Genomic DNA, 27,340 nt, shown 5'->3' with positions numbered 1-27,340 from the left:
GGACAATGGAAATGGTGGGAGAGAAATAAGGAAGCACATTTTCTCTCGGCCATGGGAGATGGGGATGGGATTCAGGCCAGGCCAACTGAGAAGCAGGGCAAGCTGGTAATGAGTGGCCATCCTCAATCACCTCTTGTGATCCCTTTCCTGCCACAGAATCCATGACCCATTTATTCAACCATCTTGGGGTCTACTGGCTGCTATCTATTCCTGCTCTGATGTTTGTTAATGAAAGCCCAAGATGTTTTCTAGCAACATATTTGGAGTTCCGGGAAACAGAAAAGTCCTCAAGGCATAAAGAAATAGCTTCTAAGGTCATGGTTTTGAAGATTGGAAGAACAGATGTCGGAGCTCAGAGGGGCATTCGGAGAACCCCTTCAGTCACCACCCAGGGTGTCCGCTGTCTCTGTTCTCGCAAGCAATGCAGCTTACTCTTCTTGCACCACGCTCCTTGTGATGCATGCGATCCCAGGTGCCCTTATGCAGCCCCATAGCTGTAAACGACACCTTTATACCAACACCCCCAGAGACGTACTGTGAAGTGACTATCTGATTTGGCAACCACCAATGCAATAATCAAACAGTAATTCAGCTTCATTGGGTTTGAAATTTGATCGTGGTAGGTTGAAAGCAAATGGTAGGCGAGGAAGTAGAGATGGCCACTCTTTTGAGAAGAAGTAGAAGATGAAGTTCAGGGGAAGGGAAGGTTGCGACCCATCTCTTTAGGAAGATGCGTCTGATACCTGTGTCACATCCACCTCGCTCGCCTCTGATTTCAGCAGCAGCCGAGATGGACAGTTCCTCACAAATCTAGACTCAGCTTGTGCTTACAAGTACCCACCTCAAGCACGTACCTTTCTGCATCTGCTTCAGGATCTCTTCTGACACCTTGGAAGCTCAGTAGGCCCTTGCACAAGCATAGCCCAGAAATATGAGGCAAGTACCTTCACCACGAGGGAAGGAAGCTAATGTATAAATGCTCCAATGTCCCATTTTTAGGGTGGTCATGTTTTTCAGCTTCTCTAGCAAAATGGAGCCCCCATTTAGCACAGCAGAGACTTCAGTAAGGCACCTTAATATTGGCTTTTCCTCCTTCCTATCCCATTCTTTTCACTCATTCCCAATTACTATTGCCTGAGGACACTTGTGCTCAGATCTTGTCATCACCAGCGCTGAGTGAACTCTTGGTTCTGCTGGGGCTTAAATAAAGACCATTTCCCCAGTTTCTTGCCCAAACGGAGCTGTAGCATCTTTTTGAGTCCAGTGACAATATCAACAGAATCCTCCCAGAACACTCCAGTTTGCAATGTCATCAAACAGCAGCACCCTGGTGCCTTTCTCACTGTTACCAACTGCCCATCTTATGATTAAGAGTCACCTGGGGTGGGTCTCTCTCTCTTGTTTTAAATCATTGGGTCCCAAGATCTTACTTCTCTGATGGTCCTTACACAGCCTCAGAGTGAAGGGGCCCAGGTAATGAGTTCTGACTTTTCTGCATTACTATGTCTGCTCATTTTATCATAGCTTGCAAGGGTCCGGGATTTGGATTTGCTTCTAGATCCCTATCAGTGTGACAGACTCTTGATTGTATACTTTTGGTGACCAGGCCTCCCCAGAATGCTCCTATCTAACAAGAATATTCTTAGTATATGGACCTACTATGGTCAGATTTCATGCTGGTAAATTTTTCAAGCCAGGTGGAGGACACTTGAGATTTCTGGTCTTGAGCTTCCCAATAAGACTGCAGCTCACCTTGAGGACCCAGCATGCTCCCAGAAGCCTGCAGAGGGCTGGAGGGGACAGAATGGATGGACGGGATTGATTCATTTCTGTTCTCTGGCAAGGATCCTGCCAGCATCAGTAGTCGCGGCCCATCTTCATGAAGTTCTCAAGTCTTCAGACAGCTCCTTCCGGGTTGCAGGTTCAAGGCTACTCTTAACCAGTGCTGAGAAAACATTAAACAAATCCTTTTCTTTGAGTATAGCTGACATTGACAATGTTACATTAATTACATTACATTAATTTCAGGTGTACAACATAGTGATTCAGCTTCTCTATATGTTGTGCTGTGCTCACCACTAGTGGAGCTTCTGTCACCATGTGGCACTGGTAAAGTACCTCTGACTATATTCCCCTACACTGTACTTTTCATCCCCAACACTTACTCATTCTGTGACTGGAACCCTGTATCTCCCACTCCCCTTCACCTATTTTGCTCAATATCTTCCCTCCTTCCCTCTGGGGACCATCAGCTTGTTCTCTGGATTTACAGATCTGATCCTGCTGTTGGTTTGCTTATTCATTTGTTTTCTTGATTCCACATATGAGTGAAATCAGGTAGCATTTGTCTTTCTTAGTCTGACTTACTTCACTTAGCATAGCACCATCTAGGTCCATCCATGTTGTTTCAAATGGCAAGGTCTCATCCCTTCTTATAGCTACATAATATTACATTGCATATATTTATACATATATATGTGTCTATCTATGTCTCTATCATCTATCTCTCTATCATCTATCTCTCTATCATCTATCTGTCTAGCCATCTATGTATATACCATGCATATATGCCATATGTATATACACACACCATATCTTCCTTACCCATTTCTCTATCAGTGGACACTAGATTGCTTCCATATCTTGGCTATTGTAAATAATGCTGCAACAAACATAGGGATGCATGCATCTTTTGAATTAGCATTTTTGTTTTCTTTGGGGAGATGCCCAGCCGTGTTTCTATTTTTAATGTTTTGAGGAAACTGCGTACTACAAAACATTTTTTAATGAGCTGCATGAAGTAGAGTCTGATTAAGTTTTCCTCAAAGTCTTCTACTCTCTGTGCACATGGTTAGACCACTTGTCCACGTTTCTCGAGGCTGGTTGTGGCTATGTGGCCCAGTGTGACCGGCGGAATGTAGGCAGAGGTGGAAAGTGCCACTTCCAGCCCCAACTCATGAAAACCTCCATTGTGGTCCTCCGTACTCCTCTTCTGGTAGGTTGGAATGGAGGGCACGTTGTGGGGGGCATTGTGGGAGCTACACCTTGAAGACAATGCAGCCACAAGCCTGGAGGAGTCTGAGCCCTGAGTCACCACTTTGAGAAAAGCTGCATGACTGGTTACGCTGCATGGAAATGCTATGTTTCTGTTAAAGCAGCTCTACTGTTCCCTCATCTAGTCGATGGCATGCAGAATGGGGCATTGTGCAGACTTGATTGATGCTGGAGGGATCCTGCCCTAGGAAAAAGGTAGAACAGAAGGGGATTTCGTGGGAATGGTTTCCACACTCACCCACGTATCACAACACTACCTGCTGGGCTTGTCACAGATTCAAGCCCCTGTGCCTTGCACATGAGAGGGGTTCATTCAGCAGAGCTGGGAAGAGGCGCAGGAATATGCATTTTGATTGGTAGCCTGGGAAGAGGCGCAGGAATATGCATTTTGATTGGTAGCCTGGGAAGAGGCCCAGGAATATGCATTTTGATTGGTAGCCTGGGAGGAGGCTCAGGAATATGCATTTTAATTGGTAGCCTGGCTGCTTTTGATGCAGGTAGGCCAGGGAGACCATTTTTGAGAAACGGGGAGAACGTGGGCTCTCACGGTGCCAAGGGGATGTTGGTCAAATGAATAATTAAATGAACAAGGAGCAGGAGAAGGGAGAGCAGAATGAGATTCCAGGTGGGGAGACGTGCAAAAAGAAGTCAACAGCTGGGGGGAACCTCGCCCTGAAGCGCCCGAAAAGGTGGGGACATCTTATCACAGGTGGCTGCGGCTGATGATGGCAGACAAGGCATATGGAGTGTGCTCCTGAGCTTGCCAGCCCTGGTTTCCCCAGGGGAAGCCCTCTGTTTTGAGGAGCCTGCTTTTTATCAGGTGTTTTGTGTACATCCTGCTGCCGCTGTCCTCTGACAAGCTGCTCCTCTGCTAGATGCATTTTCCTGGCCAACAGCGCTGACTTTTTTGGAGATTCTGGGGGCAACAGAAAACAGGGAACACTGTGTTAGAGAGATTGGAATCAGGCGCCTCATGCCAGCATTTGCTCATTTGCGGCACAAATTTAATTTAAGCTGGAGAGATAAGATCTCTCTGGTCCCTGAAGCCTTCTCTTGCTTTCCTGTTGCTCAGGTACTAAATTTGATTTGCTGAAATAAATACCATTCTGTCAATAAGAGGCTGGAAGAAAATCCGCCCAGGTTGCATATGGTGCTCGTGGCCGAGCAGGATCAAGCCAAGAGCAGAGGGGTTAGGCCAGCCCCGGGGCAGAGGGGTGGGGGTGGAATGCACCTTGAGTGATGTGAGCCGATGCCACTCAGAGACCACAAATGACAGAGACAAATGGCAGACTGCGAGGATGCGGTGCATGGACAGGGCACGCCAGGTGGACCGTCAACTCCAGAAGGCTGCTTGACCGTAGGCAGGTGTTGTACTACACACACCTTTCCAATCCGGCTGTCTTAAAAGTCTTGTGTCCTCCGCCAGTGTCCTAACCAGCTCCTTTCCAAATGAGTGAAGTGCTTTTATGTCCAAAGGTCAGCAGTTGGTTATTAATATTGTATCTTGGAGAGTTGGAGGTATGCTGGTAGCTAGATGAACACTGCTCCGGGAATGTCCTTCAGAGTCAGTCTTCACTTCTTAAAACATCGTGATGGAAATACTGTCACAATAGGATCACATCAGTTTGTTAGAACAAGAGCTCTAATGCGTGAAGCACTTAATGTGTGGCTCACGTTGTGCAAAGAACTTTGCATGTGTTGCCTCGCTCGGTTCTAACAACGACCTTGTGAGACCAAGACCTTGACTCTGTGAGGTTAGAGTCAAGGAAACTGAGTCTTAGAAAAGTCAGAAACATGTCCAAGTTCTCAAAGCAGCAAAACCAGTGTGCGAACCTAACCATGAAGGTAATTGTTTAGTGTCAACATACTAGAAAAATTACCTTATGCTAGGTGAAATTAGCCAGACGGAGAAAGACAAATACCGTGTAATCTCTTATATGTGGAATCTACAAAAAAAAAAAAAAAAGGCCAAATTCATAGAAATAGAAAGTAGAATGGTAACCACCAGGGCCTGGGGTCGGGGGAGATGGGGGAGATGCTGGCCAAGGGCTTCTAAGCCTTCAGTTGTGAGATGGGTGATTCCAGTTAATAATGCCATGTTGTGTATTTGAAAGTTGCTGAGAGACTAGATCTTAAGTGTCAATAACTCAACACACACACACACACACACACACACACACACACACACACAAATGGTAACTACGTGAGGTGATGAACGCATTAACTAGATTGTGGTAATCATTTCGCAAAGAATATGTATTTCAAATCATCACATTTTACCCCTTAAATATATACGATTTCTTTTGTTAGTTATACCTCAGTAAAGCTGAAAGAATAAAATGTAAAATCTTAAAAATATTTTTCAGCTAACTTTTATTGGGGGGAGATGTAGTGAACCTTTAGACACATCCATCGCATCCCTGAATCTCACCAACAGCCCCATGGAGTAGACATCATGGTCATCATAAGGAGATGAAGGAAATGAGGGGTGGAGAGATTAGGTGACTTGCCCAAGATCATACAACTCTTAAGTAAGACAGAGCTGTGATATGTTGATCCCAATGTTTTTCTGGCTGAGCCTTCAACGGCTCTTCTCTGCTGACTGTCCTGTAGGTCAAGCTGCCATTCAGAGCCCCCCAATGCTGACACCCAGTCTCCCCTGTCCCAGCCTGGCAGCCAGTTCTAGGCACCACTGAGGGAGGGCATCCTTTATTATTTAAAACTCCAGTTTCTAAGTTGTTGATACTGCTGGAGTTAGGAGGCTTCGGGGAGATTGTGTGAGGGGCCTGGGAGATTAATTTTGGTGGAAATTCTGGCAGAAGAAAATGTGAAATGGTGGATGCTTCAGAGATTTAAAATAAATTGCCGTTGTGTGTGTGATTTCCTTCTCCTAACACTCTGGGGGCTGACTAAAGGAAAGCAATCGGATGTTTGCCCCAGCCCCAGTGCTGTCCCAAGAGTGATAAAAGCCTGTCTGAACCGGGGCCAGGTATTTGCCTGAAAGAGGAAATCAGGCGTGTATAGAAATATACACACAGCGGGCATCAAATGGGGGGAAGTGTTTAATCTGCCTTTTGAATGGATTAACGCTTGGCTTTAAGAAGGCGCTTCTGACTTTTGGCTGTGTAGACCAGGAGGAGAGGCCATGCCACATAATGAGGATGAGCACCATGGAAGAATTAGTTGTATGTCTGCCATCAGCAAAAAAAGAGCCATAAAATTATTTCCAGGGAAAGCCAGACTTCCTCATGTCAAACTGGGATAGGGAAAAAAAAATCACCCGCAGAGGATGCTTTCTATCAGTGTTGGAAAGTGTTTGCTTTCAAAGGCAGCATGGTATAGAGCTGGGCTGCCCGGTACACTGGCTACTTAGCCCCACGTGGTCACGCAACACATGAGCTGTGGCCGTTTCCAACTGAGTTGTGCTGGAAGGGTAAAAAGACACACCAGATTTCAAAGACTTAGGAGGAAGAAAGCCAAGTATCTCCTTGATCACTTTTTAACACCAATCACATGCCAAAATGATACTATTTTGGATAAATCGAACTAAATAAAATGTTAAGATGAATGTCACCTGTTTACTTTTTAAAATGCGACTATGAGGAAATGTGAAATTACCTACATGGCTCGCATTGTATGTCTGTGGGAAGGCAGTGGTCTAGACTCTGAGCAGGGCTTTGAGGTCCGAGAACATTGGACTGAAATTATCCCTGCTGCTCACTTGCTGTGTAGCCCTGGCAGGAGAACACCCTTCTGAGCTTGAGTTTCCAGTTACTTGAATTGGGCAAATGACTGCCTCTACTTTCAGGTGATTATGATGGCAAAGTACTGAGTTTATTCAAAGTGTGGACAGAGAGGCCCACCCTCGATAAATATTAGTTTTCTTCTTCCCTTCTCCCTTGCCACATAGTTTGAAAACCTGGAGGGAAATGATTTTGGATTTTGAATCCCATAACCTGGCCAACTACCATTCAAGTGTCAAGAAAAATTGAGACCTTTTAGAGATGCGGAGACTCATGGAGGCACATTGAAAGTGCTGCTTGAAGGCGGAGCTTACAAAGTCGCCTGGGTGGCTCAGTCGGTTAGGCATCTGACTCTTGATTTCAGCTCAGGCTGTGATCTCTGAGGGTTGAGAGATCGAATTCTGCATTGGGCTTCATGCTCAATGGGGAGTCTGCTTAAGACTCTGTCTATCCCTCTGCCCCTCCTCCCTGCTCTCTCTCTCTCAAATAAATAAATCTTAATCTTCTTTAAAAAGAAAAAGATGTCACAGTGTCACCAGAATGAAAACAGAAGCTGAGAGAGATGGGACACAAGAATCACAGTGGTCAGCAAAATACCAGGAACAAGCTATTGATCACTGTACATGATTATGGAGGCAAAAGTCAAATGATAATAATAGCACTAATGATACAACCCAGGATCTGAAATTGTAGATGTCAGAAGGGAAATGAAAGAGGAGGAAGTGAGATTTCCATTTTGTTCGGGAGGAAGATTTAGATATAGATTGCAACTAAAATACTATAATTTTGCAATTTTACTTATGCTTTGGTTAAAAATTTCAAAGTAGCAAGTAGAAAAATAGAAAAATGATGATCGTTTCGAGATTGCTATAAGAAAAATAAGTAGAACAAAGAACAGTGTGTCAGCACAACAGAAGGCAGGAAAGTAAAAAGAAGAAATAAGGGCAGGTCATGGTAAAGAGAACAAATGGAAGAAGACGGCATGAATAAATCCAAGAATATTAACAATTGCCTCAAATATAGATAGGTTAAATATGCCTTTTTTTTAGAAAAGCAAAAAAGAAGAACAGATTGGTTGAACAGTTTAAAAGGCTAGCAATATGCCATTTATGAGAAACAGCCTTAAGGTGAAATAACATCGAAAAATGAAAAAGTAAAGTTTGAAAACATAGATCATTGAATGCTAAAGTGAAAAAAAGGGGGCAGAAATGTTAAATTCACAAGAGTGAAAGTCAAAAGTAGTAAGAGAAAAAAGGATGATAGTGACAGTAGGTCCATGTCTTTAACAACATCATGGCTATGGACAGCAGAATTTTGAAATAGGTAAAGACGGGGAACCTGGATGGCTCCTTGGTTGAGCATCTGCCTTCAGCTCAGGTCGTGATCCCAGGGTCCAGGAATCGAGTCCTGTATCTGGCTCCCAGCGGGGAGCCTGCTTCTTCCCCTGCCCATGTCTCTGCCTCTCTCTGTGTCTCTCATGAATAAATAAAAATCTTTTTAAAAAGAGGGAAAAAAGAAATAAAGGAAAAGCGAATAGAAATAGAGAAGTATAGACAAATTCCCAAACACATCGGTAGGCTTTAACACAACTTCCCAGAAACCAACGTCCAAAACTCAAGAGCGTCGGTAGGTAGGGCTTTTCGTTGCAAGTTTATGAAGTTTGTATATTTTCATAACCAACATATTGACAATAACATTCTTTCCAACCATGTATGACAACCAAGTCTCCAAAGAAGCAATCACAGGCCATGTTTTCTGATCACAGTGCAATACAGTTAGAAATTAATGACAACATCAAAGCCAACATACCCCCAAATTACTTCTGCCATGAAGAGGAAATGAAAGCAAATTATAAGGTTAATCAAGGTCAGTGATAGTCCTACGAGAAACAACGCATGGTGGGCTGGGGCTGCCCTCGCTGCAGGTGCTGCTGGCTCAGACCCCCTGTCTCATCCCCGTGGCCTCTGCTGCTCGAGGGTGGATGTCTCCACACCTGCTGCACCTCACCCCCCCCCCCAGAACTTGCACATTAGCCACAGCCCCTTGCCCACCACTGGCCGCCCAGCTCCCTCCTGCAAGAAGGGAGTCAAGGAGTGCGCTTGTCGTGATGAGCCCTGGGTCATCTATGGAGGTGCTGAATCACCCATATTGTCTCCCTGAGATGAATACAACACTGTATGTTAACTAACTGGAATTAAAAGCTTAAGAATTGTTTCAGCGATGCCCTGACTCTACTTTTGGTCTCTACAAGAGGCATCACGGCCCTGCTGAACTTAATACTGAGGTACAGCAGCATCTGGTCTCCGCTGTCCGTGGCTGAGTGTGATGTTTTCCCCACTGTCTCTTCAGATGAATCCTATACTTTACTTGTGAATGGACCAGTGGCTTTACTCAAGGCCACCAGAGTGTGGAGAGTATGATGAGGATGCCATGAATTTTAAGAAATTTAACGTTCTTCACTAGCACAGAGTCTTGCCCTTATCAGAGCGTCACATTCTCCTATTCTTTGTCTCGTGTTTATACACCAAATGACTCCCATTGGTGACCTCATAGGCCTGGTTACAAGGGATTTGAGTCATACCAGAATTTGATAGCCCTGGACATACACAGTCTTGGGGAAGAGTTCAGAAAGACATCGTGACTCCATGTTACAAAGGCCCTACGCAGTCCGGAGGAGCTATCAACCCTCTTCTGAGTTCAACTTACAGCTCCCTGTCTAAATTTTTTAAAGAAATTAGTACAGTGTTTCCAGATCAATCCATCCGCTTGGGAGGAGATCAAGTGGAATTTAAATGTGGGGAGTTCAGTCCAGAAATCCAATTCTTTCATGAAGCAGAAAGGCTTTGACAAAGGTTTTGGAAGACTTAGTATCTTTCTATGTTCAAAAGCTTCTGAGTTTTGTTTCAACCATAAACAAGGATCCACAGTCTGGCAAGAGGTTTTTGATGATGGTGCAAAGCTTCAGCGAAGCACTTCAGCTCAAGTCTGGAAAGATCAAATGTATGGTGAGGAACAGGGTGAAATCACAGCAACTGGTTTCCCTGTGGTCCTTTCTGCTCCTTGGTACGTAGATTTGATTAATTTCTCCAGGACAAGGCTGGAGAAATTCCTATAATGTGGATCCTCTCAATTTTGATGGTCCTCAAGAACAGAAAAAATTTGGCATTGCTGGAGAAGCTTGTCTGTGGGGGGAATTTGTGGATGCAAGTTACCTCCCTCGGAGATTATGGCCTCAGGCAAGGGCCATTGGTCCAGAGACTCTGGAGTCATGGAGACATCAAAGACAGAGAGGATAGGGGCACCTGGGTGGCTCAGTCAGCTGAGCATCTGCCTTCAGCTCAGGTCTTGATCCCAGGGTCCTGGGATGGAGGCCCACGTCGGGCTCCCTCTCAGCGGGGAGTATGCTTCTCCCTCTCCCTCTGACCCTTCCCCCTGCTTGTGTTCTCACTCTCGTGCTCGCTCTCTCTCAAATGAATAAATAAAAAATCCTCAAAAATTTTTTTTAAAAAGACTGATTTCTCCAGTGCTTAATAGAGAAATGTAAGATGCATTTTGATTACATCCAGGAAGGTAACAAAGTGTCCGTTTTCACCACCATACTGCCATAGCAGGAAGACAGAGAAAAGATACAAGAGGCATAAATATTGGAAAGAAGAGAGAAACGTGTCTTTGCTTAAAGATAGTACTGATTATCTGTTTTGAAAATCTGAAAGATTTCTCTGAAAAGTGATTAGAACTATAAATAATGTTCATATAATTAAGGAAATAGAAAACAAAAACATAAACATGAATAGCCTTCTTATACTAGCAATAACCTATTTGAAAATGGAATTAGGGACGCAGGAGTGGCTCAGTGGTTGAGTGTCTGCCTTTGGCTCAGGGCGTGATCCCGGGGTCCTGGGATCGAGACCCGCATCGGGCTCCCCACGGGGAGCCTGCTTCTCTCTCTGCCTGTGTCCCTGCCTCTTTCTCTGTCTCTCATGAATAAATAAAATCTTTAAAAAAGGAGAAAATTGTATTTTAAAAAATTACATTCATAGTATCAACAGTAGCAAGGACGTTAAAAAAGTAAATAAAACCAGGACAGACTAAACCTAATAAAATTTGTAAGATTGAGTTGAAGAAATTAAAGAAGCACTTTTTCCTGAAGGATATTAAGTAGTACCTGAAAAATGTAGTTATGCCATGTTTCTGAAAGATACAACTCAGTGTTGTAAAAATATAAGCTTTTGTCAAATTCATGTATAAAGTCCATGCTTTTCCACTTGAAATTCCAACAAGAAACTGTAAGAGGAAGTTGACAATCCAAAAAGAAAAAAAGACAACCCAACTCTAAAATTCATATAAAAGTGAAAAGGTAATAAAAGGAGCCAAGAGAGTTTTTCAAAAGAATATTGGGTATAACTGGCCATATCAGAAACAAAATATAAGTACCCCAGGAGGCCATAGGAATTCAAATAAACATGCATCAGCTTCTGAAGTCTCTTTTCTGTTCTATTAATACATTTCTGTTAAAGTATTATAGAGTAGTTAGAAAAATGGTGTAATTTGCTACCTATGTGGAAAACCAATATTTTAGATTCCTAATTCACATCTCTTTATTTAAATTATTTATTTCCTAAGAACTAAATTTCAGTTGGAGTCAAGAGCTAAATGTAAAATCAAAATAAGGAAATTATCAGAAGAGATTTAGGAGAATGTAAATGAATACAATAAACTCCAAACTATTGTTATTTAAATGGAAAAAGAAATCACAATATAATACATATATGTGTTACATCAAAGTAGACAAAAACACCTGTCAAGGAGCTGGAAGGATCCCTATCAATAGGCCAAGAAGTGCTTACTTCTAGAAACCACCTAAGTGTTCAGCAGGGAAAAATGATCTTTAGGACATTTTATTTGGTTGAATTAAAAAGGCAGATCAGGGCAGCCTGGGTGGCTCAGCAGTTTAGCGCTGCCTTCGGCCCAGGGCGTGATCCTGGGGACCCGAGATCGAGTCCCACGTCGGGCTCCCTGCATGGAGCCTGCTTCTCCCTCTGCCTGTGTCTCTGCCTCTCTTTCTGTTTCTCTCATGAATAAATAAAATCTTAAAAAAAAAAAAAAAAGACAGGTCACCCGGACACCTGGGTAGCTCAGTGGTTGAGCATCTGCCTTTGGCTCAGGTCATGATCCTGGGGTCCCGGGATCAAGTCCCACATCGGGCTCCCTACGGGGAGCCTGCTTCTCCTTCTGCCTATGTCTCTGCCTCTCTCTCTGTGTGTCTCATGAATAAAATTAAATACATTTTAAAAAGGCAGGTCACCAAGATATATATATATATATATATATATATATATATATATATATATATTTATACTTATAATGTGGAGTCATAGAGAAGTAATATAAGGTAGAAGGACTAGAATGATATTTAATAATTTGTAAGGAGTGGTAGAGTTTAGGGAGGGGTTGGTGACGCGGTATGGACAGTGATTTGAGTACTTAGCTGTTCAGCCCTACAGCGCTGTGCAGCAGAACTTTCTGTAGAGAGGGAGATGTTTTGTATCTGTGCTATCCCGTTCAGTAGCCCCTGGTGACACGTACCTGTTGAGCCCTTGAAATGTGGCTAGTGTGACTGAGGAAATGAATCTCTAATCTTACTAATTTTTTTTTTAAAGAGTTTATTTACTTATTTGAGAGAGAGAGAGAGAGTGAGTAAGAGAGAGCATAAGCAAGGGGAGAGGGGGAAGCAGCTACTTGCTGAGCAGGGAGCTGGAAGTGGGGCTAGATCCCAGGACCCTGGGATCATGACCTGAGCTGAAGGCAGATGCTTAACCGACTGAGTCACCCAGGTGCCCCAATTTTACTAATGTTTAAAATTTAAATAGCCATGTACGACTAATGGCCAATGTGTTAGAAAGTGAAGCTCAATATACCTTTATATTGTTTAAAAAAAACCTTAATTTTTTAACAATAAAAATGTCTATCTCTATTACGGTTTAGGTTATGCTGGGATGACAAAATGTTCTTTAAAAAACCCCAATCTGAGACTTAACAAACGTTTATTTCTCTCTCCTATTGCATATGTTCTTCATGAGTTGCCTGGTGGGCTGTGCTCCATGCATTGTCATCCTAGGACCTGGACTGATGCAGCCTACACCTGCTGCTTCACTGGTCACCATGGTAAGAGGAAAGAGATGATACGAGGTCTCATGGGGGGGCAATTCCAAGCCTTTCTCCTGGAAGGAATTAACATATGTCCCTTTTTGAATTTCATTGCTAAGAGCAAGTCTCATGGCCACCTTGAGTCTAAGAGAGTAGGGAAATACAAACAGACCGGATGCCCAGAGAGAGGTGAATTTACACACAGCTCTAATGTCTACCACATTTGCATAATTTCCTTTTTTTAAAATTTTATTTATTCATTAGAGAGAGAGAGAGAGAGAGAGAGAGAGAGAGGCAGAGACACAGGCAGAGGGAGAAGCAGGCTCCATGCAAGCAGCCCGATGTGGGACTCGATCCCGGGTCTCCAGGATCATGCCCTGGGCCGATGGCAGGTGCTAAACCACTGAGCCACCCAGGGATCCCCACATAATTTCCTTTTTAATTAAGAAAGGAAGAAGGAAAAGCCAAGTGAGAAACTGGAGCTCAGACCTCTATGGTAATATTCATAAAAGTTTGATCAGTATCTGAAAAAGCTACTCACCTACCCAATTCCTCATTTATGTAAAAAACAGTCATCTTTGGGGCGCATGGGTGGCTTGGTTGAGCAACCGCCTCTTGATTTTGGCTCAGGTCATGATTTCAGGATGGTGAGATTGAGCTCCCATGTGGGGCTCTGTGCTGAGCTTGGAGCCTGCTGAAGATTGTCTCTCTCCTTCTCCCCCACCCATGCTCTCTCTCTCTCTCCAAAACAACAAAAAACAACCAACCAAACTCCCTCCCCCCCACAATTCTTCATTTGCAGAATTGGAGACCTTAGCATATGCTGAAACTGTAGGTTGTTGCTTCTCAAGCTATTTTGGTTGGCTACCTGGGGAAATATTTCAATAGGATTTAACAGTTCTTATCTTGTAAGGCATTCAGGCTGATACTGAATACACAGCTGTTTCTTCCCAAATAATAATTTATTTTGAGAAAATATACCAATTACTGATAATACTATGATTAATGATATTTCTGCAACGATGTGCATGTGTCTTCTAGTAATATGATCATGTACGATTTTGATGGCATCTGGAAAATTGATAGAAGTGAGAATTTATTGCTCATTTCCACTCTTCAGTGACTGCAAATGAAAGCAATATCGTATAAGAAAGTATAAAATACTTATTGGAAAAAATGTGATGGTAAACGAACCAGGAATTCAGGCCACCCAAATTCTAAAGAATGAGTCTCTGGGTCCCTGTAAGAACTGATTTTGCTTACTATGCACAGGTTTGAGTCTTATAAGAAGCTAAGGTGGGGGAAAAATCCCCATTTTATCCTGTGGAAACTTGCTTTATCTTGTTGGAGTCTAGGCACTAATGGGAGAATATATTACTGACTCTTCTATTCAGAGCTTCTAGAAAAGGGATATTGTGCTTTATCGGTGACTGCTTCCTGCATCTGTTGCCTAGTCTGGGTCAATCCTACATTCACCTGGGTGATATTATTTAAGGCTCCTTTGTGCTGTTGAGCAGTGCTTGAAATTCAGTGTGTTTCAAACCCAGCCCATGTCAGAGCACTTAACCCTTTGAATGGGAATGAGTTAACTAAAAGTGTTGAAGCCCACTGAGTGAACAGCCTCATAACACAGCTAATACTCAAACCACGTTAGGATTATTGAGCCTATTGCCACAAGAAATACCATCCCCTGGGAGAACTGTGGACATCTTGGTATGGGGGATCCGGGAATGCCTCCTTAGAGGGCTTACGCTGATGCTAAACCCTCTAAGGAAGATTTAAGAAATCAGGGCCTCTTCTAGCTTGCCTGTTATCAAGGAGCTGTGACCATTTGGTGATTGGGTATTTTAAAATAATGTTTATTTAGGAGACAGGAGGATTAAAGCAAGGCTTGAGTGGTCATTGGTAAAGAAGCAGCAGTCATCTATGTCGATTGTAAGAGAGGACTGTCTAATCATTTTTTGTGGTTGTGGGTTGGACTTGTCTGAGCATAGTTCTTTTTTTTTTTTTTCGGTCAGCTTTGCTTATGGTTGAGAATATCAGGATTGACTCCAATAGGGCTGTTTTTCTCAGGCACGTGGCTGCCTCCATGTTTAGGACCTGTGCCTGGTCTCCTGTATTTAATTACTTCAGTAGGTTGAATTTCAGTGGAATTGCAAAGAAACAATGCGTTGTTGAGGTATTTGAAGAGGAAATTCACCAGATCTAGGTAAGGGGTCGTAGGGTGAAAGAGGGCTTCAGGCAGAGGATAAGTATAGACAAGGAACCTGAAACAGACAACTATTCAACTGTATAAATGAGTTGACTGGTTCCAGATGAGCGCTGGTACATGCTGATCGTCATTAGGGGTGCCTAATCATCACCTGTATGCACCTGGAAGAGGAATGTGGTGATTGCAGCAATGGCCTCAATTCCTTCCTCTTCCCCACATCCTTACTCTTTCTTTGCCTTGGCCTTGTCATAGTATATATCCTCCCCTTTTGACTCTGGACTTGGCATATGATTTGCTTTGGCCAATGGAATTTTCAGCAGATGTAATGCAAGCAGAAAAGACTTCTTTGAGGAAATGAATTAGAGCCATAATCTGAAAAATGAGAAGGGGTCAGCTAGGCCAAGGAAAGGGGCAGGCATGGGAGGTATGAGATTTCCAGGAAGAAGGGAGAGTACTTTAAGAGATTCAGAATAAGGGAGCAGGGACTTCGATGGAGAAGGAGTGCTTTGAGACTGACGAGAAAGGCAGGGCCTAGAAAACACTCATCTTCCACAAGCTGCACGACAGATTTGGGAATTTCTCCTACAGTAATGGAAAACTATGGAAAAGGCTTAACCTGAGAGTGACATGATCTAATTTACTTTTGTAAAAGCTTGCTTTGGTTGCAGAGTTGTTATTATAATTAGAGAGAGAATTTGGGACAAATGAGCCCTAGCATTTCCCCATCTTTGTCAGGGTGCCATGCAATACAAATTGGCTCTCTCATTTGTTCTATTAAAATCAATGACTTTGTTTAGGCAAAGTGGCTTCTGGACATTATCCCAGAGAGAGGTTAGAAGGGTACTTCATAATATTCTAAATTTACTAAATGAAAATTAGAGAGCGGCCAAGAGGATTGATTTTAGGGTGAGCCAACAGTCCTTGGTGGCACGGGGCCAAGCAAAGGAGGGCCATTAGGCTGAGTTTAGAAGGTTGAGGCCATAGGTAGCTGAGGAGCTGCCATTTTATTTCAGTGGTGACTCATTGTGGAAATGAGGTTGATAAGAATAAACAGATTTTTTTCAGTGTGAGAACTAAAGCGCACAGCCCTTTCCAGCATAGCCTCTCTCTAATTATTCAGATTTGGATCTCATCTGGAGGTGTACTTTGAGGCTGTGTCATGTGTCAGAACATTAGATTCTCTCATTTGGAAACTCAAGAGGGCTTATATCGCATAGCCTTTCACAGGAACACAAAATTGAGACAAAAGTGAGATCAGATGACACGAAGTCTTAGAAACTTGAAATTCTGAGAACAGGAAATAAAATCACAAGAAGAAATTTGGCTTGCTTTCTAAAGTTGGCTTATTTGCTTTTAAAAACAAAAAGCCTTTAGAAGTATTCCCAAAATGGGCTTGTGGATTGCTGATTTTACTGGTTACTTAAGTTTTGGGGCCTAGTTTATCTTTATAACTTGATGTATCCATGTTTTTAAATCCAGAATGAATGACTTTTGAGAGGAACTTTGGTCACACCAAAGTTCTATGCAGACTAAATATTATGTAATTGTTAGGAGAGCACATTTTTAGGAAGTTGAATTGTGCAAGCATAAACTGTATTAAATGTTGACAGAGGTTTTAAGAATTTCTCGAGTTTAACCCTGTTCACATTTTGTGCTAGATAATTCTTTGTTCTGTGCACTGTAGGATGTTCAGCACCACCTCTAGCCTCTACCCACCAGACGCCACTAACACCCCCCAGCACACATTAGTGACAAATAAAAATGTCTCCAGGCATTGCAAATGATCCCTGTTGTGCCAACTCACCCCAGGCTGAAAACTGCTGGGTTAGATACGATCTGTTTTTGAAAAGAAAAAAAAAAAAGCTTCTTGTTATGTTGTCCTATGGTTTTCACCATGGCTAAAGCTGTGAGTGAGAGTACAGGGGTAAAATGTCAGAGGTACTAGTTGGAGTTTTGGAAAAATTTTCGCTGGTCTCTAAAGAGGGAGAAAGAATCTTAAAAATGTGTGTGTTTATGTGTGTATGAGTGAGTGTGTGAGAGAGACACTCAAGATCTACTTTAAAAAAATCTATTTATTCATGAGAGACACACAGAGAGAGAGGCAGAGACATAGGCAGAGGGAGAAGCAGGCTCCCTGTGGGGAGCCTGATATGGGACTCGATCCCAGGACCCTGGGATCATGACCTGAGCCAAAGGCAGATGCTCAACCACTGAGCCAAGAAATACTTTTAAAAGAATTTGCAAAGGTCTCATGATTCAATGTATTTTGTGCATGTGACAGAGCATGAAAAAATAAATATTCATTGAATGAAATGTTCATTAAAGTCAAGTTTGCTTTTTCTATTTACCTTTAGATATTAGAACAGGAATTGAGAAATGCTGTGGATTACCAGGATAAAGGGCTGCTGACTGAGGTCATGTGATTGTGTTTAAAAACACGTAGGAAGGGCCAATAAAACTGGTGACTACAAACAAGTGATAAAGGAAATTGAGAAGATGGTTTTTAGAAATGACTTTCATTTAAAGAATTACTGGAATATGAAATGTGGAACGCGGCTCCCTAGGGAAATAGCTGAAGTCACCAAGCATCAAGTCATTTGAAATAGGGAGGGATGACTCATAGCATGTCTTAGGAGAGTGTGACTAGCCCTGAAATACTGATGGGAAGATTAGCCCAGAGAAATTAATGAGATAAACGTACATGTCACCAAATTATCAAAAACAGCTACAGATGAAAATGGAGAATACAAGTAATCCATTCTTTCCAAACAAGTGAAACACCCAGGTGCAAATAACTCTGCAAGGTGCTAACAGGGAGTCATCCTCAAATAGCTGGGAGATGCCCAGAGTGGTTAAGGATGTGAGTTCTTGAAACAGACCATCTGGGGTTGAATCCCAGGTCTCCCACTTATTAGCTGCATAGGCTTGAACACATCATTTACTTTCTCTGTGCCTCAGTGTCCTCATTTATAAAATGGGGAGAATAATGGCCATGCCTACTTATAAAGTGGTCATATGGATTAAAGGAGTTCAAATGTGCAGAGCGGTTACAACTGATTTGTTCTATTTAGAAAATGTTAGCTTTATTTCTGCATAGGAAATGTTAGCTATTATTACTCATGGTTCAAGGAGACTATGACTTGCCCATAGTCATGAATCTAGACAGGCACAAAGGAAGGCCTTGGACTCTCCATTCACGTCGTCATCTTTTATGTCAAGCTGTTCTCCATGTAATGTATCTGTACACATGTGCATGTGGATTGGGGGAGGCAAGAGAGAGACATGGAAGCAATATTAGCAAAATGCAATTGTTTATTATTTTATATCACTTCCATAGCACTATCATATTTGAGTCTCAAACCAACTTTATGATACTAGGTTTTGTTTATTTTATTTTTTAAAAAAGATTTTATTTATTTATTCATGAGAGACACACAGACAGAGGCAGAGACATAGGCAGAGGGAGAAACAGGCTCCCCATCATGATCTGAGCTGAAGGCAGGTGTTCAACCACTGAGTCCCCCAGGCACCCCCATACTAGGTTTTAAAAAGTCCTCATTTTGGGATCCCTGGGTGGCGCAGCGGTTTGGCGCCTGCCTTTGGCCCAGGGCGCGATCCTGGAGACCCGGGATCGAATCCCACGTCAGGCTCCCGGTGCATGGAGTCTGCCTGTGTCTCTGCCTCTCTCTCTCTCTCTCTCTCTCTCTCTCTCTGTGTGTGTGACTATCATAAATAAATAAAAAAAAAATTTAAAAAAAAAAATAAAAAAAATAAAAAGTCCTCATTTCATGGATATAGAAATGGAGATTCAATAGACAAGCAATTTGCCTAAGACATCAGACTGATGAGTCATAGACCTTGAATTCAAAACCAGGCATTCTGACCTCCATTTGTGCCCATCTCTTCCCTCTCTTTGCACTCAACTTTGCACCTGTGGCTAAAGCTGGATGTGGGAGAAATGATAGAAGAAGCACGTGTGGGAAGCATAGCAGAAGGAGGCCTGATGTTCTGCAGGTGAGGGCCATCAGGGAGGGCTTGTTGGAAGAGAGGACATCAGTCTAAATTCTTTCTCTTCCTCCTCCAAAGAGTTCTGGAATCCATTCATTTAATTCCAATCCCCCTTCCACATCTTCTATCATCTCTTACCTGGATTTCTGTCTCCTGACTGGTCAATCCATGCTCTGCATGCAGCCCTAATGATTACTCTGAGGAACAAATCTGAACGTGTCACTCCCATCCCCATCTCTGTCCTCACCCCTTTAGTGACTTGTCATCCCCTCCAGGGCAAGCTGACCTCCTCCAGGGCAATTACAGTTCTTCAGTTCTGGCCTATGCTCCTTTACTAAGATCTGCGTCTCCCCACTACCCCAATGCTTCTTCCATGCTAAAATACATCTCAGCCCAAACCTGCTCCACATCCTATGTCATAAGGAAAATACAAATTACAATAGCAAAGAGATACCATTACACACCCTATTAGAATGGTCAAAATCTGGAACCCTGAGAGTACTAACTGCTGGTGAGAATGTAGAGCATTAGGAACTCCCATTTATTGTGGGTGGAATGCAAAATGGTATAGTCACTTTGGAAGTCAGTTTCTTGGTTTTCTACAAAAGTAAACATACTCTTACCTTGCGATTCAGTAGTTGCACTCCTTAGTATTTACCCAAAAGAGTTGAAAGCTTCTATCTACAAAAAACCTGCACACAGATGTTTATAACAGCTTTCCTTGTAATTGCCAAAACTTGGAAGCAGTCAAGATGCCCTCCAGTAAGTGACTGGATAAACTGTGGTCCATCTAGACAATGGAATACAGACACTCCTCGGAGATGTTGCAGATTCGGTTCTAGAGCACTGCAATAAAGCGATTATTGCAACAAAGTGAGTCAAGTGAATTTTTTGGTTTCCCAGTGCATAGAAAAGTTATGTTTATGCTATAGTGGGGTCTATTAAATGTGAAATAGCATTATATCTTTAAAAAAAACCCCAAAGTACACGCCTTAATTAAAAAATGCTTTGCTGCTAAGAACTGCTAACCACCATCTGAGCTTTCGGCCAGTCGTAATCTATTTGCTGGTGGAGGGTCCATCAGCTGCCTCCATGTTGAGGGCTGCTGACTGGTCAGGGTGGTGGTTGCTGAAGGTGGGGGTGGCTGTGGCAATTTCTTACATTAAGGTGACAGTGACGTTTGCTGCATCGATTGTTTCTTTCATGAAACATTTCTCTGTAGTAGGTGACACTGTTTGATAGCATTTTACCCACAGTAGAACTTGTTTCAAAATTAGTCAATCCTCTCAAACCCTGCCGCTGCTTTATCAACTAAGTTTACATCATATTCTAAATCCTCTGTTGTCACTTCAATGACCTTTGTCACATCTTCACCGGGAATAGATTTCATTGCAAGAAACCAGTTTCTTTGCTCCTTCATCAGAAGCAACTCCTCATTCATTAAAGTTTATCATGAGATTGCGGTGATTCAGTCCCATCTGTGGGCTCCCCTTCTGATTCTAGTTCTCTTGCTGTTTCCACCCCATCTGCAGTCAGAACACACACAGCATGTATTGGTTAAGTTTGCCATCTTATATGGGTGCAATCTACAGTGCCCCTGAACAATTACAGTAGTAACATCAAAGATCACTGACCACAGATCCCCACAAGTAGAATAATAATGAAAAAGTTTGAAATATTGCAAGAATTAGCAAAATGTGACAGAGAGACATGAGGTCAGCAAATGCTCTTGGATAAATGGCACTGATAGGCTTGATGCCGGGTTGCCAGAAACCTTCAATTTGTTTAAAAAAAAAAAAAGCAACATCTGCAAAGACTATAAAGTGAAGCACAATAAAATAAGTTGTGCCTGTATTTTCAGTTTCCCCATTTTACAGATGAGAATACTAAGGCTCAGAAGTCAGGGTGGACCTCATTCTAGGTTTAGAACTAGAATTCGGGTTATGCAATATTTTTTAAAAAGATTTTATTTATTCAGAGAGAGAGAGAGAGAGAGAGAGGCAGAGACATAGGCAGAGGGAGAAGCAGGCTAGCCCAACGTGGGACTTGATCCCAAGTCTCCAGGATCACACCCCGGGCTGCAGGTGGCACTAAACCGCTGCGCCACCAGGGCTACCCCGGGTTACGCAATATTGACTGTCCAATTGCTCTTAGATGTTGAGTGCTAAAATGATCTGCTAAACCTAAGGACTCAGCTTTGTCAATATGGCCCCAGCTTATCCTCCAGTCTATGACATGAGTCAATTCCAAAGGTCTAAAGAAGAAATTGAACAAAGTCTTAAAAACCAGGGGATATTATGCAGAGCACAATCAGTCTGTAAGAGAAAGATATCATATGATCTCACTCATATGTGGAATTTAAGAAACAAAACAGATGAACATAGGGGAAGGAAAGGAAAAATAAAATAAAATAATCTCATGTAAAAACAGAGAAAGAGGCAAACTATAAGAGGCTCTTTTTAAAAAAAGATTTTATTTATTTATTTGAGAGAGAATTAGCAGGGGAAGGGGCAGTGGGAGAGGAAGAAGCAGATTCCTCACTGAACAAGAAACCCGATGTGGGGCTTGATATGGGGCTTGGTCCCAGGACCCTGAGATCATGACTTGAGCTGAAGGCAGATGCTTAATCAACTGAGCCACCCAGACACCCCACCATAAGAGACTCTTAAGAATAGAGAACAAACTGAGGGTTGCTGGATCGGGGATGGGATGGGGGGTAACTGGGTGATGGGCATTAAGGAGGGCACCTAATGTGATGAGCACTGGGTGTTATATGAAAGTGATGAATCACTAAATTTGGCTCCTGAAAACAATACTGCGTTAGATGTTAACTAACTTCAATTTACATTTTAGAAACCTCCACAAACAAACACAGGGGCTAGCTAAGATTTGAAGTAGCAGAGAAAACAAGGAAGGCCATGCAAGGGAGGAGAAGTAACAAATGGAGAATTAGGAACATTAAGTACTTGACAAGTGGTTTATGTATTAACTTAAAATGGCCCAGGGCGTGATCCCGCACCACAGTGCTGGGATCGAATCCCGCATCCGGCTCCCTGCATGGAGCCTGCTTCTCCCCCTGCCTGTGTGTCTACCTCTCTCTCGGTGTCTCTTATTAATAAATAAAATAAATGAATCTTAAACAAAAAAGAAACAAAGGTAAGTAATCTACCCAATAAAGAGTTCAAAGTAAGAGTCATAAAAAAAATGCTCACTGTATTAAAAATAAATAAATAAAAAATAAATTTAAAAAATATGGTCTGAAAGTTGAAATGGAATTAGCATGTGAATGTCCTCCACGATGCAACCAGTCTTATCAATTATAGCCACCACGCAGCCTGAGCACCTCGCGAAGAATTGCCAATAAAAAATACTAAAATAAGCTTTGCACAAGATGGGAGTATCATGACATCTGTTTTCAAAATTACTCTGCTGTAATTGTTGCATCTCATTATAGTCGGTAAAAATTGTATTCTTTCACCTGGGATAAGAGCATGTGCTTTTAAATAGCATCACTTCAGAAATGAGGATTGCAAATCCATGCTAATTATACCGTTGTGTCGTGCCTGCCATAAAGAGAGGATTCTCGCCAATGATTTGTATCGGTAAAGATGTTTATGGCTGTGGGCAGCAATAAACCCCACATCAAATTGACTTAGGGAATTAATGTAATAGCACGTGCAACAGGAAGTCCAGAAGTAGAGTGAGCTTCGGGGATTCAACAGTGCCATTAGGGACTTGAGTTCTTCCTATGTCTCCCCTCTGAGGCTTTGAAACTGGCAAAAAAAAAGAGAGAGAAAGAATTGCCTCTTAAGCCTGCAGGGTGAGCCTCATCCTAAGGCAAGCTCCTGGGGTTGCTGGTTGCTCTCGTAGGAGGAGGATGGCTGCGGGCTGCAATCTGCATCCCATCCACCCTCGAAAGCATCTATCAAGTGAGGGGGGAGGCTCCTCCTTCGTCTCTCCTAAAACCGAGGAAGCTTTCTTCTCAGATGCACTCAGCAAGTCTCTCCTAGCATCTGTCTTTGCTCCAAACTGGCTTAGGCCTGCCCAGTCCTGAACTAATCACTGGCGAGGGGGATGAAATTTGCATGGTCAGCTGTGGGAAATGGATTCTGAGGAATTCCCCCCACAATATCCACCAGACTATGATATGTTTTGGCTCAATATTAAACCTTCATAGGACAGTAAGGAAGCCCTCTCTGGAAAATGGCAATAATCCCAGGAAGTATGATTTAATGTAGCAGACAACACGGTTTCCTTTGATGCATTGCAAACTGTCAACATTAGAAGTGGGAGCCCCTGCAGTAAGGGGGGGGCATTTGATGGGATGAGCACTGGGTGTTATACTACATGTTGGCAAATTGAATTTAAATAAAAAATTAAAAAAGAAGCTACATAAAAATTAGAACAAACCCAAGGGGGGGGAGTAGGAGTACCCACCATCCCATAAGTTTCCGTTAGTCCCAAAGATTTTTGTGGCAAAATAGGACATGTCTGAGAAGTAGCCCCGTAAGAAAACTTCCCTAGGTCTGTTCTCTGATGTCACTGTCCCTTTCTTTTGGTTTGACCTTTGCAAAAAGGAAGGAGTCATTTCTTCTTCTTTTTTTTTTAATTAATTTTTATTGGTGTTCAATTTACCAACATACAGAAAAACACCCAGTGCTCATCCCGTCAAGTGTCCGCCTCAGTGCCCGTCACCCATTCCCCTCCAGCACCCGCCCTCCTCCCCTTCCACCACCCCTAGTTCGTTTCCCCGAGTTAGGAGTCTTTATGTTCTGTCTCCCTTCCTGATATTTCCCAACATTTCTTTTCCCTTCCTTTATATTCCCTTTCACTATTATTCTTCTTAAAACTAGGCCCCGTGGTTCAAGAGCTTTCTCTCCACTCTTGTGGTCCAGCAACACCACATCTTTTACCTTTACCACCATGGTCCACTCTGTTGAGGTACACAACTAGATTTTATGGTAACCCTGGAAAAATTTGGGTTCAAGATAGTAACTGCTTATTGGTTGGCTGCTGTACACTTAAGCTAATTCGCAAATGTAGTCCTGATTGGGCCACGGTTATAAACCCTTAGGGCAATGCCACGCTACCTTTAATGTGCGTACGAATGACCATGATCTGGTTGGAGTGCAGATTCTGGTAGAGTAAGTCCTCAGGAAGGATTATGTGACAGCAAGACAAGGAGAGCTCCAGGGGGGCATGGTGAGATGATGGCACGCTAGGACACGGGTGGGAGGAGCAAAATAAGCTTTGGGGGAAGTTGCCTTGTAATTTTGTACTGTTCCTAGGGAAGGTGGAGGACTGAACCAGAGGTATTGGATCTGCTGTCAGTGGACCACAAGACTTAGCCCAGTGGAGTCTTCTGCCCCCACAAGCCTCCATGAGATAAAACATGATGTCACACGTGTTAAGTTTCTTTGACTTCTTCCTCTCTTGCATTTCCCAGTTCTAGATTTCATATTGAGTGATATACAGTCTCACAATCTGCAACTAGACAACTTACTTGCCAGGTCCTTCGCACAGTTTTCCGGTTGGCCACCTGCCCTCAATTCATGGAAACTGTCAACTTGCTTGAGTAGGCACCTGCCAAGCACTGGTGTTCCCATGAAGGGTGATACCCATCTGCCCCTCTGCCTTCCAGTGTGACATTCTTCACCACGTACCTGACCTCACAAGAAGAGGTCTGGATGACAAAACCAGAGGCACACCCCTCTCCAAGATCTTCAGCGTATCTTTCCACTCTCCACTTGAGACACACGCACACCGGCAGGATGTTTGTGAGATCTAGAGGGAATCTGTGTTCCTGGAGGGGTCTCCAGAACTATTTGAGGGGAGTCTTGCTTTCCCATTAGACCAGTGTTAGGGAGAGTGATAGGCAGAAAACAATTCTATTTCTTTTCTTTAAATTTTATTTATTTATTCATGAGAGACACACAGAGAAAGGCAGTGACACAGGCAGAGGGAGAAGCAGGCTTCCTGCAGGGGGCCCGATGCGGGACTCGATCCCAGGACTCCAGGATCACACCCTGGGCCGAAGGCAGGTGCTCAACCGCTGGGCCACCCAGGCGTCCCGATTCCATTTCTTTCATCTAGTTCAGCGCCTCTTCCAAAATAAGCATTTCCTTTTAAGCATTGCTGGAAACCATTCATCCAGTTTCTGTTTGAACTCCTCTGAGGCAAGCCATTCCTTTTTTTTTCTTAATATTTTGACAGCTCTATATTTTAGAAGTTCTATATTCTTAGCTGGGAACTGGCATCACTGTATCACTTCCTCACTTTGGCTCTAGTACTAATTTTTTTTCATTCCTCTTCCACTTAGAAATTCTTCAAAAACTTAAAGGCAGGTATCAATTTCCCTAAGGTTTCTCTTTTCCCCCAAGAAAAATTTAATGATTCCAAATATAACGTGATTTCTATACTTTATTACCGTCATAACTCTTGCTTATGTCTTTTTTACCATTATCCATCTTGATATTGCCCAGGACTTTCCCAGTAAAATTTAAACATTAGGACCAGTCCCTCTTTTGAGGTGAGTACTAGATATTAACCCAGAAGAAGAAACATTGGCATGCTTGCTTGCTTGTTTAAACAGCCAGTTAGGAGCATAGACTTCTATCGCATTTGGGCCAACTAGAACACCTAAAACATCCTCCCTTCCCTTCCCTTCCCTTCCCTTCCCTTCCCTTCCCTTCCCTTCCCTTCCCTTCCCTTCCCTTCCCTTCCCTTTCTTCCCTTCCCTTCCCTTCCCTTCCCTTCCCTTCCCTTCCATTCCCTTCCCTTCCCTTCCCTTCCCTTCCCTTCCCTTCTTCTCTTCTCCCTTCTCTTTTCTTCCCTTCCTCCCTCCTTCCTTCCTTTCATCCTTTTTCTTAAATAGGAACAGCTAATAAAAAATAGGAACAGCTATTAAATAAGCCATCTTCCATCCTAGAAGGTAGTTGACATAGTACAAACAGCATGGCACTTAGAAGCAGAAGGCATTCGTCCAAGCTCTGGCTCTTACCACTTACCAACCTTGAATAAGTCACTGTCCTCTTTGGGCCTCCATTTTTTCACCTGGACACAAAGCTCTTCAGAAGATCCGCCTTACCTAACTGGTGGAGTTCTCTGGAAAGTCAGTTTGGCAATACATGTCAGACACTTTTCCTGTTTGAAAACATGATACAAATTTTATTAATGCTCAGGTGTTATTCCGTGCCTGTTATTCCATCCTTCAATCCAGCACCTATTCTGTTATCCCATTAATCCAATTTAATTCTTGAAGGTACTAAGTCTGAACTAATGCATCAAGATACTTCCTGAGTTGAGTAAGACAAAGTGAGTTAATAAGTTTTAGCTCAGGGTTTATTCTAAATCAATTTCAATATGATCACTTTTCTTTTGATGTATACTGTTTTGGTTTTTGTGCTTGTCTTTTGAGAAGAATTTAAGGCAAAAAGAGAAAGAAAAGCGTAAGAAAAAAATATGTGAACACAAGATGGTATTTTGTGTGCCATTTTTATTTTTGTGTTTTTATGTGTCTAATATGCAGAACATTGCAGATGGAGTTGAAATCCCCTCCGTCCTCCTTTCCAGTCCCATCTCCCATCCTCTCCAGAGTTGACTGCCAGTGCAAAGCGACCTGCATCCCCCCAGCTGATGTTCCTGTGTCTTACTACGTAGATAGACATCCGTGAATGACATATAACAGAGCTGTGTGTGTTTAAAATGACACAAAGGCAGTTATACTATGTGTATCCCACTGCAAATTGCTCTATTTAATCAGTGGTGTGTGTTGGGGATCTGTGTTGAAACATATAGTTCATGTATTCATTCTAGGCAATGTGTTCAATCTATGCACATAGCAGATTTATAAATTCCTCTATTGACCAATAATTAGGGTGTTTCCCAGTTGTTTTGTAATTGAAATGACGCTACAATGCCCATTATTCTAGAGCTCTCCTGATGTTTCTGTGCCAGACTTTTCTCCAGGGTTTATCCATCAGAGTGGAACTGTGGAGTTCCAGGCTATGCACATTTTTAATGATAATAAATGCTGTAAAATTGTTCTTCAAAATGGTTATGTCCATTTTCACTCCCACCAGCAGTGATGAAAGTTACTTTCCCCCTACATCGTTTCCAACACTTTGTATTTAGAAGTTTGAAATAGCGTCTCGCCTGAATTTCTGAGTTTGAGGGT

The 27,340-nt window shown here is 42.7% G+C and overlaps 1 pseudogene; it reads left to right on the top strand.

Moving 5' to 3' along the window:
* LOC121482429 overlaps positions 1-27,340 on the top strand; it is a 73,300-nt pseudogene that overhangs the window by 6,660 nt on the left and 39,300 nt on the right.

This window comes from Vulpes lagopus, chromosome X (genome assembly GCF_018345385.1).
Source record: "Vulpes lagopus strain Blue_001 chromosome X, ASM1834538v1, whole genome shotgun sequence".
NCBI classification, from domain to species: Eukaryota; Metazoa; Chordata; class Mammalia; order Carnivora; family Canidae; genus Vulpes; species Vulpes lagopus.
The sequence above is the reverse complement of the archived record's forward strand: the minus strand, read 5'-3'. Positions and strand labels throughout refer to the sequence as shown.